The sequence below is a fragment of the Dama dama genome, chromosome 9 (assembly GCF_033118175.1).
Source record: "Dama dama isolate Ldn47 chromosome 9, ASM3311817v1, whole genome shotgun sequence".
Classification (NCBI taxonomy): Eukaryota; Metazoa; Chordata; class Mammalia; order Artiodactyla; family Cervidae; genus Dama; species Dama dama.
Window position 1 is genome coordinate 42,822,354 of NC_083689.1, and position 12,647 is coordinate 42,835,000.

General features: G+C 41.2%; 1 long non-coding RNA gene and 2 other non-coding genes across 3 annotated transcripts in view; all 3 read left to right on the plus strand.

Annotated features, from left to right (window-relative positions):
• Positions 1 to 2,503: 2,503 nt before the first annotated feature.
• TRNAA-UGC (transfer RNA alanine (anticodon UGC)) lies at positions 2,504 to 2,575 on the plus strand. Its single transcript has one exon. It is a non-coding gene; the product is annotated as a tRNA-Ala (tRNA).
• Positions 2,576 to 3,006: 431 nt separating this feature from the next.
• Positions 3,007 to 3,079, plus strand: TRNAK-CUU (transfer RNA lysine (anticodon CUU)). The gene has a single exon. It is a non-coding gene; the product is annotated as a tRNA-Lys (tRNA).
• A 9,291-nt stretch (positions 3,080 to 12,370) lies between these two features.
• Positions 12,371 to 12,647, plus strand: part of LOC133062296 (uncharacterized) — a 2,222-nt gene continuing 1,945 nt past the window's right edge. The window contains exon 1 of the long non-coding RNA XR_009694137.1: positions 12,371 to 12,647. This exon is cut by the window's right edge and continues 829 nt beyond it. This is a non-coding gene — a long non-coding RNA (uncharacterized LOC133062296).

The window sequence follows — 12,647 nt, forward strand, 5'->3', positions numbered from 1 at the left end:
CTGTTAAAATGTTAAGTCAGATAGGGATCCTTCTTTCCTCCAATTCTCCTGTGGCTCCCACCTCTCTCAGAGTAAAAGTTGAAGTCTTCACACTGTCTAAAGGCACTATCTATTCTTTCTCTCCATTCCCTGCATATAAAGTAATAGGAGATGCATCCCCTCATCTCCTATCACTCTCCCCTGCTGCATGGACCCCCTTATTATTCCTGCAATAACATGTCACAAAGCTCCTAACTCAGGGCCTTTAAACTGGCTCTTACCTTTACTTGGACCTCTCTTTTCACGGACACTTTCATGGCTCACATTCCATCTCCTTTCAACCCTTTTCTTCAAATGTCACCTCCTCAGAATCATGCTTTACTCCATTCTCTCCCTCAAGGCTGGCTCTATTTTCTCTTTAGCACTCGACCTCCTTGAAACCAGAGCTGATAGATGTAATGAACTATGTCAGTTTTGCTTATGGCCGAACTCTCAGTTTTCTACGGCAGTTCTAGGTACACAATAGAGCTTCATAAACTTTTCTTGGGATTAATTAATTTAAATATGGCTCAAAATTCAGATGTACAGAGCATTTAACAGTGAAAAACTTTGCCCATCGCCTATGCCCCAGCCCCCTTCCAATCCCAAGCATCAACTTTGCAATTCTGAATTACTTTATACAAATATTGCACACTTTACTACACTCCCTCTTCTCAACAAAACTTGAAACAAAAACTTCCAGATGTACAAGCTGGATCTAGAAAAGACAGAGGAACCAGAGATGAAATTGCCAACGTCTGTTGAATCATAGAAAAAGCAAGAAAATTCCAGAAAAACATCAACTTCTGCTTCATTGACTAAGCTTAAACCTTTGACTGTGTGGATCACAACAAACTGTGGAAAATTCTTGAAGAAATGGGAATAGCAGACCACCTTACCTGCCTCCTGAGAAACTGGTATGCATGTCAAGATACAACAGTTAGAACCAGACATGAAGCAATGGACTGGTTCCAAATCGGGAAAGGAGTACATCAAGGCTGTATATTGTCACCCTGCTTATTTAACTTCTGTGCAGAGTACATCAAGTGAAATGCCAGGCTGGATGAATCCCAAGCTGGAATCAAGATTGCTGGGAGAAATATCGATAACCTCAGATATGCAGATGACACCACCCTAATGGCAGAAAGTGAAGAGGAGTTAAAGAGCCTCTTGACGGGGGTGAAAGAGCAGAGTGGAAAAACTGGCTTAAAACTCAATATTCAAAAAACTAAGATTACGGCATCCAGTCCCATCACTTCTTGGCAAGTAGATGGGGAAACAATAAAAGCAGTGAGAGACTTATTTTCTTGGGCTCCAAAAGCACTGCAGATGGTGACTGCAGCCATGAAATTTAAAAAACGCTCACTCCATGGAAGAAAAGCTATGACAAACCTAGACAGCTCATTAAAAAGCAGACATCACTTTGCCAACAAAGGTCTGTGGACTCAAGTTATGGTTTTTCCAGTAGTCATGCATGGATGTGAGAGCTGCAAGGTAGAGAAGGCTGAATGCCAAAGAATCGATGCTTTCCAACTGTGGTGCTGGAGAAGACTTCTTAAGAGTCCCTTGGACAGCAAGGAGATCAAACCAGTAATCCTAAAGGAAATCAACTCTAAATATTCATTGGAAGGGCTGATACTGAAGCTTCAATACTTTGGCCACCTGATGCGAAGAACTGGCTCATTGGAAAAGACCCTGATGATGGGAAAGAGTGAAGGCAGGAGGAGGAGGGGACAACAGAGGATGAGATGGTTGGATGGCATTACTGACTCAATGGACATGAGTTTGAGCAAGCTCTGGAAGATAGTGAAGGACAAGGAAGCCAGGCATGCTACAGTCCATGCGGTGGCAGTCAGACACAACTGAGCGACTGAACAACTCTTCTCGTTGTTTAACAAACGTAGCTGCTGCTGCTGCTGCTAAGTCGCTTCAGTCGTGTCCGACTCTGTGCGACCCCATAGACGGCAGCCCACCGGGCTCCCCCATCCCTGGGATTCTCCAGGCAAGAACACTGGAGTGGGTTGCCATTTCCTTCTCCAATGCATGTAAATGAAATGAAATGAAATGAAAGTAATGAATGTAAAATGAAAGTAAAAGCGAAAGTGAAGTCGCTCAGTTGTATCCGACTCTTAGTGACCCCATGGGCTGCAGCCTACCAAGCTCCTCCGTCCATGGAACTTTACTACACCTCATCTTACTTTCCTTCTTTTGGCTCAGTTCATTTTTGGGCGTCGTGCCGGATGACTTTCCCTTCTTTTTCCACCGCTGCCTCCAAGTGTTTATCCTGGTCCTGTGCTCCCCTTGATCGTCACCTCGGTCGAAGTCCACTCGCTCAGAGTCAGCAGAGGACCCTGAAATAGCTCCCAGCGCTGGCCGCTGGCCTTTGCAGGCTTTCGATTGTCACAACTAGCAGATGCCTTTCGTTCGACTGCTCCTTTTGACAATAACCACCTAACAGAAATTAGAGTACCTTCTGTGGCGGGCTGGGGATGTAGCTCAGTGGTAGAGCGCATGCTTTGCATGTATGAGGCCCCGGGTTCGATCCCCGGCATCTCCAGGGCGAGTGATGCCTTCTGTTTTGCTTTCTCTCAACTATAGAGTTTAGAAATGCAGAACCCAAGGAAACACCCTAAGTAAAGCGTGGAGTTTGCACAGGTTGTGGGCACGGCGGCGACCTTCACCCACTCTAGGCTCAACCCCGCGACGGTGCATTTAAACGATGGCATCAGCATGCGAACCTTACCCCTCCTCAGCGCCTGTTTTTCTCAGGGATGGAAAAGAAGGGCTAAGGTGCTGGCAGAAAAGGGACGGAAGTGGGAAGAACGGTCAGTCAAGCATGATTGGTAGAGTTTGAATTTCTCAGGCTGCCAATAATCTTGTCTTTAGTGCCCCAATTTTGTCCCAATTAAATTCAACTTCAAACCTCAAGCTAGATACAACCGGAACCCTTCCTTCAAGTAAAAGTTACTGAAACAGAAGAACTTGTGTGCCCGGCTAGCTCAGTCGGTAGAGCATGAGACTCTTAATCTCAGGGTCGTGGGTTCGAGCCCCACGTTGGGCGACAGGTGTATTTTGTTCTTAACTACCGGAAGGTTGATAGTGAGAAATACTTCTGTCCTTGATCCATGTGTAAGTTGATGTGGGCTTCTTGATGTTACTCTCTCTCCTTTTCCTACTAACAAAGCAATCTTTTAGAAATTGTTGAAAGAATCCGCCATGCAGTGCAGAGGACGTCAGCTAGAGCTCTGGTCTGGGAGGAACCCGCATTGCCTTGGGCAACTAAGCCCATGGGCCACAACTGTTCAGCCTGGGCTCTGGAGGCGTAGCCACAACTACTGAAGCCTAGATACTCCACAGCCTGTGCTCCACAGCAAGAGATACCACTGCAATGAGAAGCTTGTGCACCGCAATTAGAGAAAGCACCCGCGCAGCAAGGAAGACCTGGTGCAGCCAAAAATAAATAAATATTTTTTAAAATTGTTCAAAATGTATGTAATAAAATTTACCATTTCCACTATTCTTTTAAAAAATTATAGCTGATACACAATGTGTTAGTTTCTGCTATCAGCAGATATATATATGTGTGTGTGTGTGTGTATGTATGTATGTCTGCTATGTGTATATACTTTGACATATTCTTTACCATTATGGTTTATTAGGAGATAGTGAATATAGTTCCCTGTGCTATACAATTGGATCTTGTTCATTTTCACTATTTTAAAGTGCACAATTCTGTGCCTCTAAACATACTTACATTGCTAGGCAACCCTCATCACCATCCATCCTCAGAACTTTTCCATATTGCCCAACTGCAATTCTACCCAATGAACATTAGCTCCCTACCTATCTTTCTCCCTGTCCCTGGCAACCACCGTTTTACTCTCTGTCTCTATGCATTTCGCTATTCTTTATTGTTGTTTAGTCACTAAATCATGTCTGACTCTTTGAGATCCTATGGGCTGTAGCCCACCAGGGATCATCTGTCCTTGGGATTTCCCAGGCAAGAATACTGGAGCGGGTTGCCATTTCCTTCTCTGGGGGAACTTCCAGACCCAGGGATCCAACTCACTTCTTCTGCATTGCCTGGCGGATTCTTTACTGCTGTGCCACTCTAGGAACCTCATATAAGATGAATCAAAATTATTTTTCCTTTGTGATTGGTTTATTTCACTTAGCATGATGTCTTCAACATTCTTCCATGTTGTAGTTTTGGAAGTGTTGGCCACAGCAATCAGAGCAGAAAAAGAAATAAGAGGAATTCAGATAGGAAAAGAAGAAGTAAAACTCTCACTCTTTGCAGATGACATGATCCTCTACATAGAAAACCCTAAAGACTCTACCAGAAAACTACTAGAGCTAATCAATGAATACAGTAATGTTGCAGGATATAAAATTAACATACAGAAATCCCTTGCATTCATATACACTAACAATGAGAAAACAGAAAGAGAAATTAAGGAAACAATACCATTCACCATTGCAACAAAAAGAATAAAATACTTAGGAGTATATCTACCTAAAGAAATGAAAGACCTATATATAGAAAACTATAAAACACTGATGAAAGAAATCAAAGAGGACACAAATAGATGGAGAAATGTACTGTGTTCATAGACTGGAAGAATCAATATTGTGAAAATGACTATACTACCCAAAGCAATCTATAGATTCAATGCAATCCCTATCAAGCTACCAATGGTATTTTTCACAGAATTAGAACAAATAATTTCACAATTTGTATGGAAATACAAAAAACCTCGAATAGCCAAAGCAATCTTGAGAAAGAAGAATGGAACTGGAGGAATCAACCTGCCTGACTTCAGGCTCTACTACAAAGCCACAGTCATCAAGACAGTATGGTACTGGCACAAAGACAGAAATATAGATCAATGGAACAGAATAGAAAGCCCAGAGATAAATCCATGTACCTATGGACACGTTATCTTCGACAAAGGAGACAAGGATATACAATGGAAAAAAGACAACCTCTTTAACAAGTGGTGCTGGGAAAACTGGTCAACCGCTTATAAAAGAATGAAACTAGAACACTTCCTAACACCATACACAAAAATAAACTCAAAATGGATTAAAGATCTAAATGTCAGACCAGAAACTATAAAACTCCTAGAGGAGAACATAGGCAAAACTTTCTCTGACATAAATCATAGCACGATCCTCTATGACCCACCTCCCAGAATATTGGAAATAAAGCAAAAATAAACAAATGGGACCTAATTAAACTTAAAAGCTTTTGCACAACAAAGGAAACCATAAGCAAGGTGAAAAGACAGCCTTCAGAATGGAAGAAAATAATAGCAAACGAAGCAACAGACAAAGGATTAATCTCAAAAATATCAAGCAACTCCTGAAGCTCAATTCCAGAAAAATAAATGACCCAATCAAAAAATGGGCCAAAGAACTAAACAGACATTTCTCCAAAGAAGACATACAGATGGCTAACAAACACATGAAAAGATGCTCAACATCACTCATTATCAGAGAAATGCAAATCAAAACCATAATGAGGTACCATTACACACCAGTCAGAGAGGCTGCTATCCAAAAGTCTATAAGCAATAAATGCTGGAGAGGGTGTGGAGAAAAGGGAACCCTCTTACCCACCGCACATTTGGTGGGACTGCAAACTAGTACAGCCACTATGGAGAACAGTGTGGAGATTCCTTAAAAAACTGGAAATAGAACTGCCATATGACCCAGCAATCCCACTCCTGGGCATACACACTGAGGAAACCAGATCTGAAAGAGACACGTGCACCCCAATGTTCATCGCAGCACTGTTTATAATAGCCAGGACATGGAAGCAACCTAGATGTCCATCAGCAGATGAATGGATAAGGAAGCTATGGTATATATACACTATGGAATATTACTCAGCCATTAAAAAGAATTCATTTGAATCAGTTCTGATGAGATGGATGAAACTGGAGCCCATCATACAGAGTGAAGTAAGCCAGAAAGATAAAGACCAATACAGTATACTAACATATATATGGAATTTAAAAAGATGGTAATGATAATCCTATATGCAAAACAGAAAAAGAGACACAGATGTACAGAACAGACTTTTGGACTCTGTGGGAGAAGGCGAGGGTGGGATGTTCTGAGAGAATAGCATTGAAACAAGTACACTATCAAGGGTGAAACAGATCACCAGTCCAGGTTGGATGCACAAGACAAGTGCTCAGGGCTGGTGCATGGGGAAGACCCAGAGGGATGAGATGGAGAGGGAGGCGGGAGGGGGGATCGGGATGGAGAACACATGTAAATCCATGGCTGATTCATGTCAATGTATGGCAAAAACCACTACAATATTGTGAAGTAATTAGCCTCCAACTAATTAAAATAAATGGAAAAAAAAAACATAAAAAAAGAGAAAAAAATAAATGAAAAAAAAAAGAATAAAATAAACTTGCAAGTTGATGCTCATAGATCTAAAATAAATAAATAAATAAAATTTACTGTTCGTTTTGCTTCACCCTTAAAAAAAAATAAAAGATTCTTCCAAGTTGTAGCATGCTCCAAATTTCTTCCTTTCAAGGCTAAATAACAGGGGGTTCCCTTGTTGCTCAGACAATAAAGAATCTGACTGCTTTGTGGGAGACCAGGGTTTGATCCCTGGGGTCCCAAAGAATCAGACACGACTGAGCGACTAACACTTTCATTTTTCGATATTCCATTTTATCTATATACCATATTTTGTTTATCCATTTATCTCTCAGTAAACACTTCAGCTCACTTCAGTCGCTCAGTCCTGTCCAACTGTTTGTGACCCCATGGACTGCAGCATGCCAAGCTTCCCTGTCCATCACCAACTCTCCAGGCTTGCTCAAACTCATGTCCATCAAGTCCGTGATGCCATTCAACCATCTCATACTCTGTCGTCCCCGTCTCCTCCTGCCTTCAACCTTTCCCAGAATCAGGGTCTTTTCAAATGAGTCAGTTCTTTGAATCAGGTGGCCAAAGTATTGCAGTTTCAGCTTCAGCATCACTCCACTTATATTCCTTTTATCTTTCAACAATTCAGTGAATAATGCTGCTGTGAACATGGGTTTACTTTTACCTGTTCTGTTCAAGTTCCTACTTTCACTTCTTCTGCACATATATCTATAAGTGGATATGCTGATCATAAGGTATTTCTATGTTTATTTATTTTTTAATCGTCATACCATTTTCCACAGAGGCTGCACCACAGAATGAGTTTTTAAAACATCTTTTGAGTAGGTAATATACTGTACTGTTCAAAAAATGAGACATCTATAAAAATATTCAGTGAAAAGAATCCAACTTCTGTTCTCCCTTCTTAGGTAACAAGTTTGTATTCATGTACATATTCTTCCAGAATTTTTTTAATGCAAAGATATTTTTATTTTCCTCTATTTTACACAAAGATATAATTACAGCTCTTTTATATTTTGATTTTCTTTCTATCTCAAGACATAGAAATTTTCCTCAGTCTTTTTTGCAGCTGTCTAATATCCCACTGTAGATGAATCTTAGTTCATTCAGCAGATCACCTACGGATGGATATTTATAGTTTCCAATCTCTTGCAATTTCAAGTGATGGGGCATTAATAAGCAGGTAGTGTAGTCATTTTGCACTTTTGAACTTACATCTGTAAGGCAAATTACCAGAAGTAAGATTCCTGGGTCAAGTAAGATTCATTATATATGAAGCTGTAATTTTACAGAAATAGACAAATCACCAGGCTGTGGCTCCTATAGGGTATCATTACTTCACACCAGTTGTAAATGAGACTGATTGTTTCTCCACTGCCTTGGTGGCATCAAGCTGCTTATTTCCAGGGCCCCTCATTGTCTGTCTTATAAGATAATAACCATTGCAGGGCCTACAGGATACTACCTACAGAGAGAGGGACCTTCCTTTTGCCTCTCATAAGAGCATACTTGGACAAAAGATTTTGAAGATCACATTGTCACTCTAACTTATGATTCTTAATCCAACTGTATCAGATAACACTATTTTTTCTCTTTTCAAACCTGTTTTTGTGGGAGCCATCATGTTTTCTTCACTTGCAAAGCCATGACATCATTGGAAGGCCTGTTTAGTTATTTTTTACTTGGCAAATTTTCTCCCTTGGGCAGGAAGACTCCAATCAGATATAAGAAATTAAATTTGTATGTGATTTTCTATAAGGTCTTGGTGTTATGTAGGGAATATAGAAATTATTAGATCATGCATGTAGATTGTGAAGTGATCTCTATGATGATATATAATTTATATGTAAATACTGATCAACCATCTACTTGAATATTTTTATTTAAAAATCTCATTTGAAACAGAAAATTATCTCCAGGTTTAATATATTCATGGCTAGCGGGTAAAGAACCTGCCTGCAATGCAGGAGACACAGGAGATGCAGTTTTGATCCCTGTGACAGGAAAATCCTCTAGAGGAGGAAAGGGCAACCCACTCCAGTGTTCTTGCCTGGGAAATCCCATAGACAGAGAAGCCTGGCAGGCTACAGTCCACGGGATTGCAAAGAGTCGGACACAACTGAGCATGAATAAGTAGACGGATATTCTGACCAGTCTAAAAATATTCCAGTATCAAAAATAAAAATACTTCTGTATCTTTAACAGTTATTGGTTTCCCTTTCCTAAACTTAAGAAAATCATTCTTCTATGGTTTCTGTAGCATCAGTAGAGATGGTTCGATCATCATCAAATGCTCACCTCATTATTTCAACGCTATTTATATCACATTGGTTTAAGGGTACAAGTCCCCCTAAAAAAATGGCATGTCTCAGTCACATCATGGGGAATGTGAATTTTGGGTAAGGAGGAAGACAAATGTCAACTGCTGCTGCTGCTGTTGCTGCTGCTAAGTCGCTTCAGTTGTGTCTGACTCTGTGCAACCCCATAGACGGCAGCCCACCGGGCTCCCCCATCCCTGGGATTCTCCAGGCAAGAACACTGGAGTGGGTTGCCATTTCCTTCTCCAATGCATGAAAGTGAAAAGTGAAAGTGCGTCGCTCAGTCATGTCTGACTCTTAGCGACCCCATGGACTGCAGTCTACCAGGCTCCTCCATCCATGGGATTTTCCAGGCAAGAGCAAGCTAATTCTGGAGGACTCTCTGCCAAAGGAATAGTGGCCAAAAAAGATGACCCAGAATGACCTGCTCCTCTAGTCTGTGTCAGGACCAATTGGATTAAAATCACTGCCTATTTTGGGAAACCCTTTCTGCTGTCATTTGAGATGTTCAGTGTCTAAGGGCAGTGGAAGGCTTTTGAAAAGGGAAAGGAATATATACGTCCTTTGTGATTAATATTCAATGTATTATAGTTACATATGTTAAAGTCTAGTTTTTCTCAAGGTTTTAAATTCAATTTAAAAACATTGTTGTTTTTATTAAAAAGCTAGAAAATTTTGAAACAACCAGAACAATCCCTTTCATTGGTTCTTGTGTGAATTAAAGCTACCGAAAGGCATCATCCTGAACATCTAAGCCACTGATGATATTCTCTAAAACATTTTAAATGATAATTACAGACTATCTGAACCTTCAATTCATGATGAGGTGAGGGAGGCACTGGTGAGGTCACACAGCTAGGACCTAAAGCTGATGTGTATTGTTTATTTGAAATTTTCTGAATGAACCTCTGTGTTCATTCATCTTAAAAAGTCCACATTGTGTTAAAAATTCCTACTGTGTTCTTCATTTGCCGGGAGTCCTCAAACACATAAAATCCTGTGTCCTGCACTCATTTTTCTACCCATATGCAAACAAAACCAGCAAATGGTGTGGATGTAGTCATCAGAATGCAGAGCCTTGGGGGTATAGCCATGGCTCCTTAACCTCCAAGGCTGGTTAAAGAGGTCTTGGTTTTTCCCCCATCCTTAAATCCACCAAATTTATGCCTACTTCAGGGCCTTTGAGCCTTCTGCCCCCTCTCCCAAAGTCCTTTTCTCCAAGATATTTGTAAGGTGGCTCTTTCTTACGTTTCTGACTCAGCTCATTGTCACCTCTTGTGATGTGTCTTTCCTGGCCTATCTCTCTAATACTGTCCTCTGCCTACCACTCTGTCAGATAACCCTCATTAATTTTCTCCCAGTCTGTATCACTCTCTAAGATTATTTTTCTATCTGCTTATTTGTTTGTTGTTTTAATTGTCTATTAGAAGGTAAACATCAGGAGGGCAAGGACCTGGCTTATCTTTTTCATTGCAGTGTAAATGAATGAATGAATGAAGCTTCCCTTTAACAGTGGCACACCATGGGTTTGTTGCAAGAGTGCAAAGAATCAATGTATGCCCAGCATCTAGAACAGTTTTTAGTCCATGGTAAGGATTCAATTCACAAGATTTGTAGCTATTAATATTATTTCCTAACCCTGAAGTTTTATACAGTAACAGAACAACCAGAGGGAAAGGGAGATGATCAATAGAGTGACTATAGAAGGATATATCATGAGATCTATGAGGAGTATAAGGAAATGAGCCAGTGGGGTGGGAACTGGTGAATGTGGAGATAAAACAGAAATGGTGGAAGAGAGAAAAGTGTTGAAGCTGAGTGATGAGTACTTGGGACTTCTTAATACCATTCTGTCTACTTTAAATTTCCTAATAAAAGTTTAAAAAAATAAAAGCAGAAAGTAACACATTACTTTTTAGTGAGAGATTTAGATAAATAATTTTGTAGACTATTGATGCTGAGTTTATTTGATTGAGGTTTATTTGAAAAAAATAAGGTAAAGATCCAGCAAAGCTACAATTAAACAGAGCTCTCAGTGTATGTTTACATCCTTTGAAGAATTTCCCTAGGGAACCTCAGAAGTGGGGGAGCCAATCTTTGGTCCCATGCATTGTGTCCTGGCACCCATATTTGACTCTTTTATTTTTTACTAAAAAAAAAAAAAAACAAAAACCTTGCTGAACTTGATTCTTTCAAGAATTCTTCCAAGTGAGGTCCAAAATTCCTCTTTATCTAGGAAAAATTAAAGATGGGCCTGAAGTGTGAGTTTCTACCAGGAAACAAGTGTGCTTTCAAATTGTCAGGGCAGTGCTGAAAGGATAAAGGGGGCAATTTTAAAGAGGCTTCTACTGACAAGCAGCAACAATTTAAGCATCAAAAAGAGGGTAATTTTGGCATTAATTGAAACAAGATGAAACTAATAAAGCTCTCAAGCCCTATTGACAAGTTAGCATTAAATGTAACCCCAAAAAAATATGACCCACATGAGACAAGTTCCTGTGGAGCTTATTGTCCAACTCAGCTGCCTCTTTGATGTTAACTATGTTGCAGTGGATTTGTTTACTGTCTCCCTAAGGAAGTCAGAGGAGAACTCTAATGTTAGCTGAGGCAGGGACCAAAATCCATCTGGTGAAGAGTGACAGGATGGAGTGATGATCCTGGCCTCCCGGAGTCTTGGGTGGGCTTGGAGGGGGTACAGCAAGAGACACTCTGACAGTCCAGAGCCTGGGATGCAGGGACTGTACTGATTTATCTCAAATCAGTCAGTAAAATGTGAGGGGGGTGGGGAGGGGAGAAATTGGGTGAGCAGGGGAAACTCTGGGAGAATTCTTCCAAGTGGGGTCCAAAATTCTTCACTCTTTTAGGGCTCTAAGTTGTACATATGGGCCCTAGCCTTTTTGGTCGGGTTTACATCTGTAAACCAAGCTAAGGCATATGAGTAAGTATTAAAAAAAAAAAAGCACAGATAAAGAGATGGGCATGATATTGATTATGTGTCTGTGAAAGTAATGTGAATGCAGGTAACCTAACAAGCTTTGCCATCACGGGGCTAGTTTTGATTATGCTTTGTCTGCATTTAAGATGTGAAAGTGCTTTCACTGCCAGGGCCTGGGATTTGATTCCTGCCCCGGAAACTAAAATCTCTCAAGCTGCGCAGCACCGCACCCGAAACTTCCACCCCTCCCCCGCCTCCGCACAACCCACCCCCACCCCCAACGCCAAAAAAAACCAAAAAACAAAAAAACCTGTGAAATTTTATTTAAAAAGAATTTGATTTACCGCTTAGATATTTTATCTACTTGACTTTCAAGCTTGACATAAGTCCTAGGGAAAGAAGTAGCTGCTTCTCGCTCGTGTAGATTGTTGTACCGTCAGGTGTATGAAAGTGTAAACCCCACTTTCCACGCATAGAAGCAGGCTACACTTCAGAAGTCCACACCGTGTGCCTGTCTGCAGACATCTTTCCGACCGGGAACTCTGGCCTGGGGACGCCAAGAACTGCTGGTCTGCTTCTCTGAAGCCTTCGCTGACGTTTTGCCCTTGACCTCTGGAGCCCGTTTCCTAACACACCCTTCGAAACGCATAGGCACGTAGCAGATGCGCAGCAAATGAGGACGGGTGAAGAAGGCGGCTGACCGAGACGCCTGTGGAGAGGTTGATGTTCTTTTTACTGTTTTATTTTGCCTCTGAAGACGGATGTGTAGATGCAGGCCGGGAGTGAAACCAGTCAGGATAGAAAAACTCAGACTCGCTCTCGGTGGTGTCCCGTAAGGTGAAGGTTGTCGCGCTAATAATCGTCAGCGCTGAGCGGGAACAATCACCAGCAGATCTCTGGCAGAACCAGGTACTTTTCCGGCTATGCTAACTTGAATTTCTCTCGGTGCCCTGTTTCAT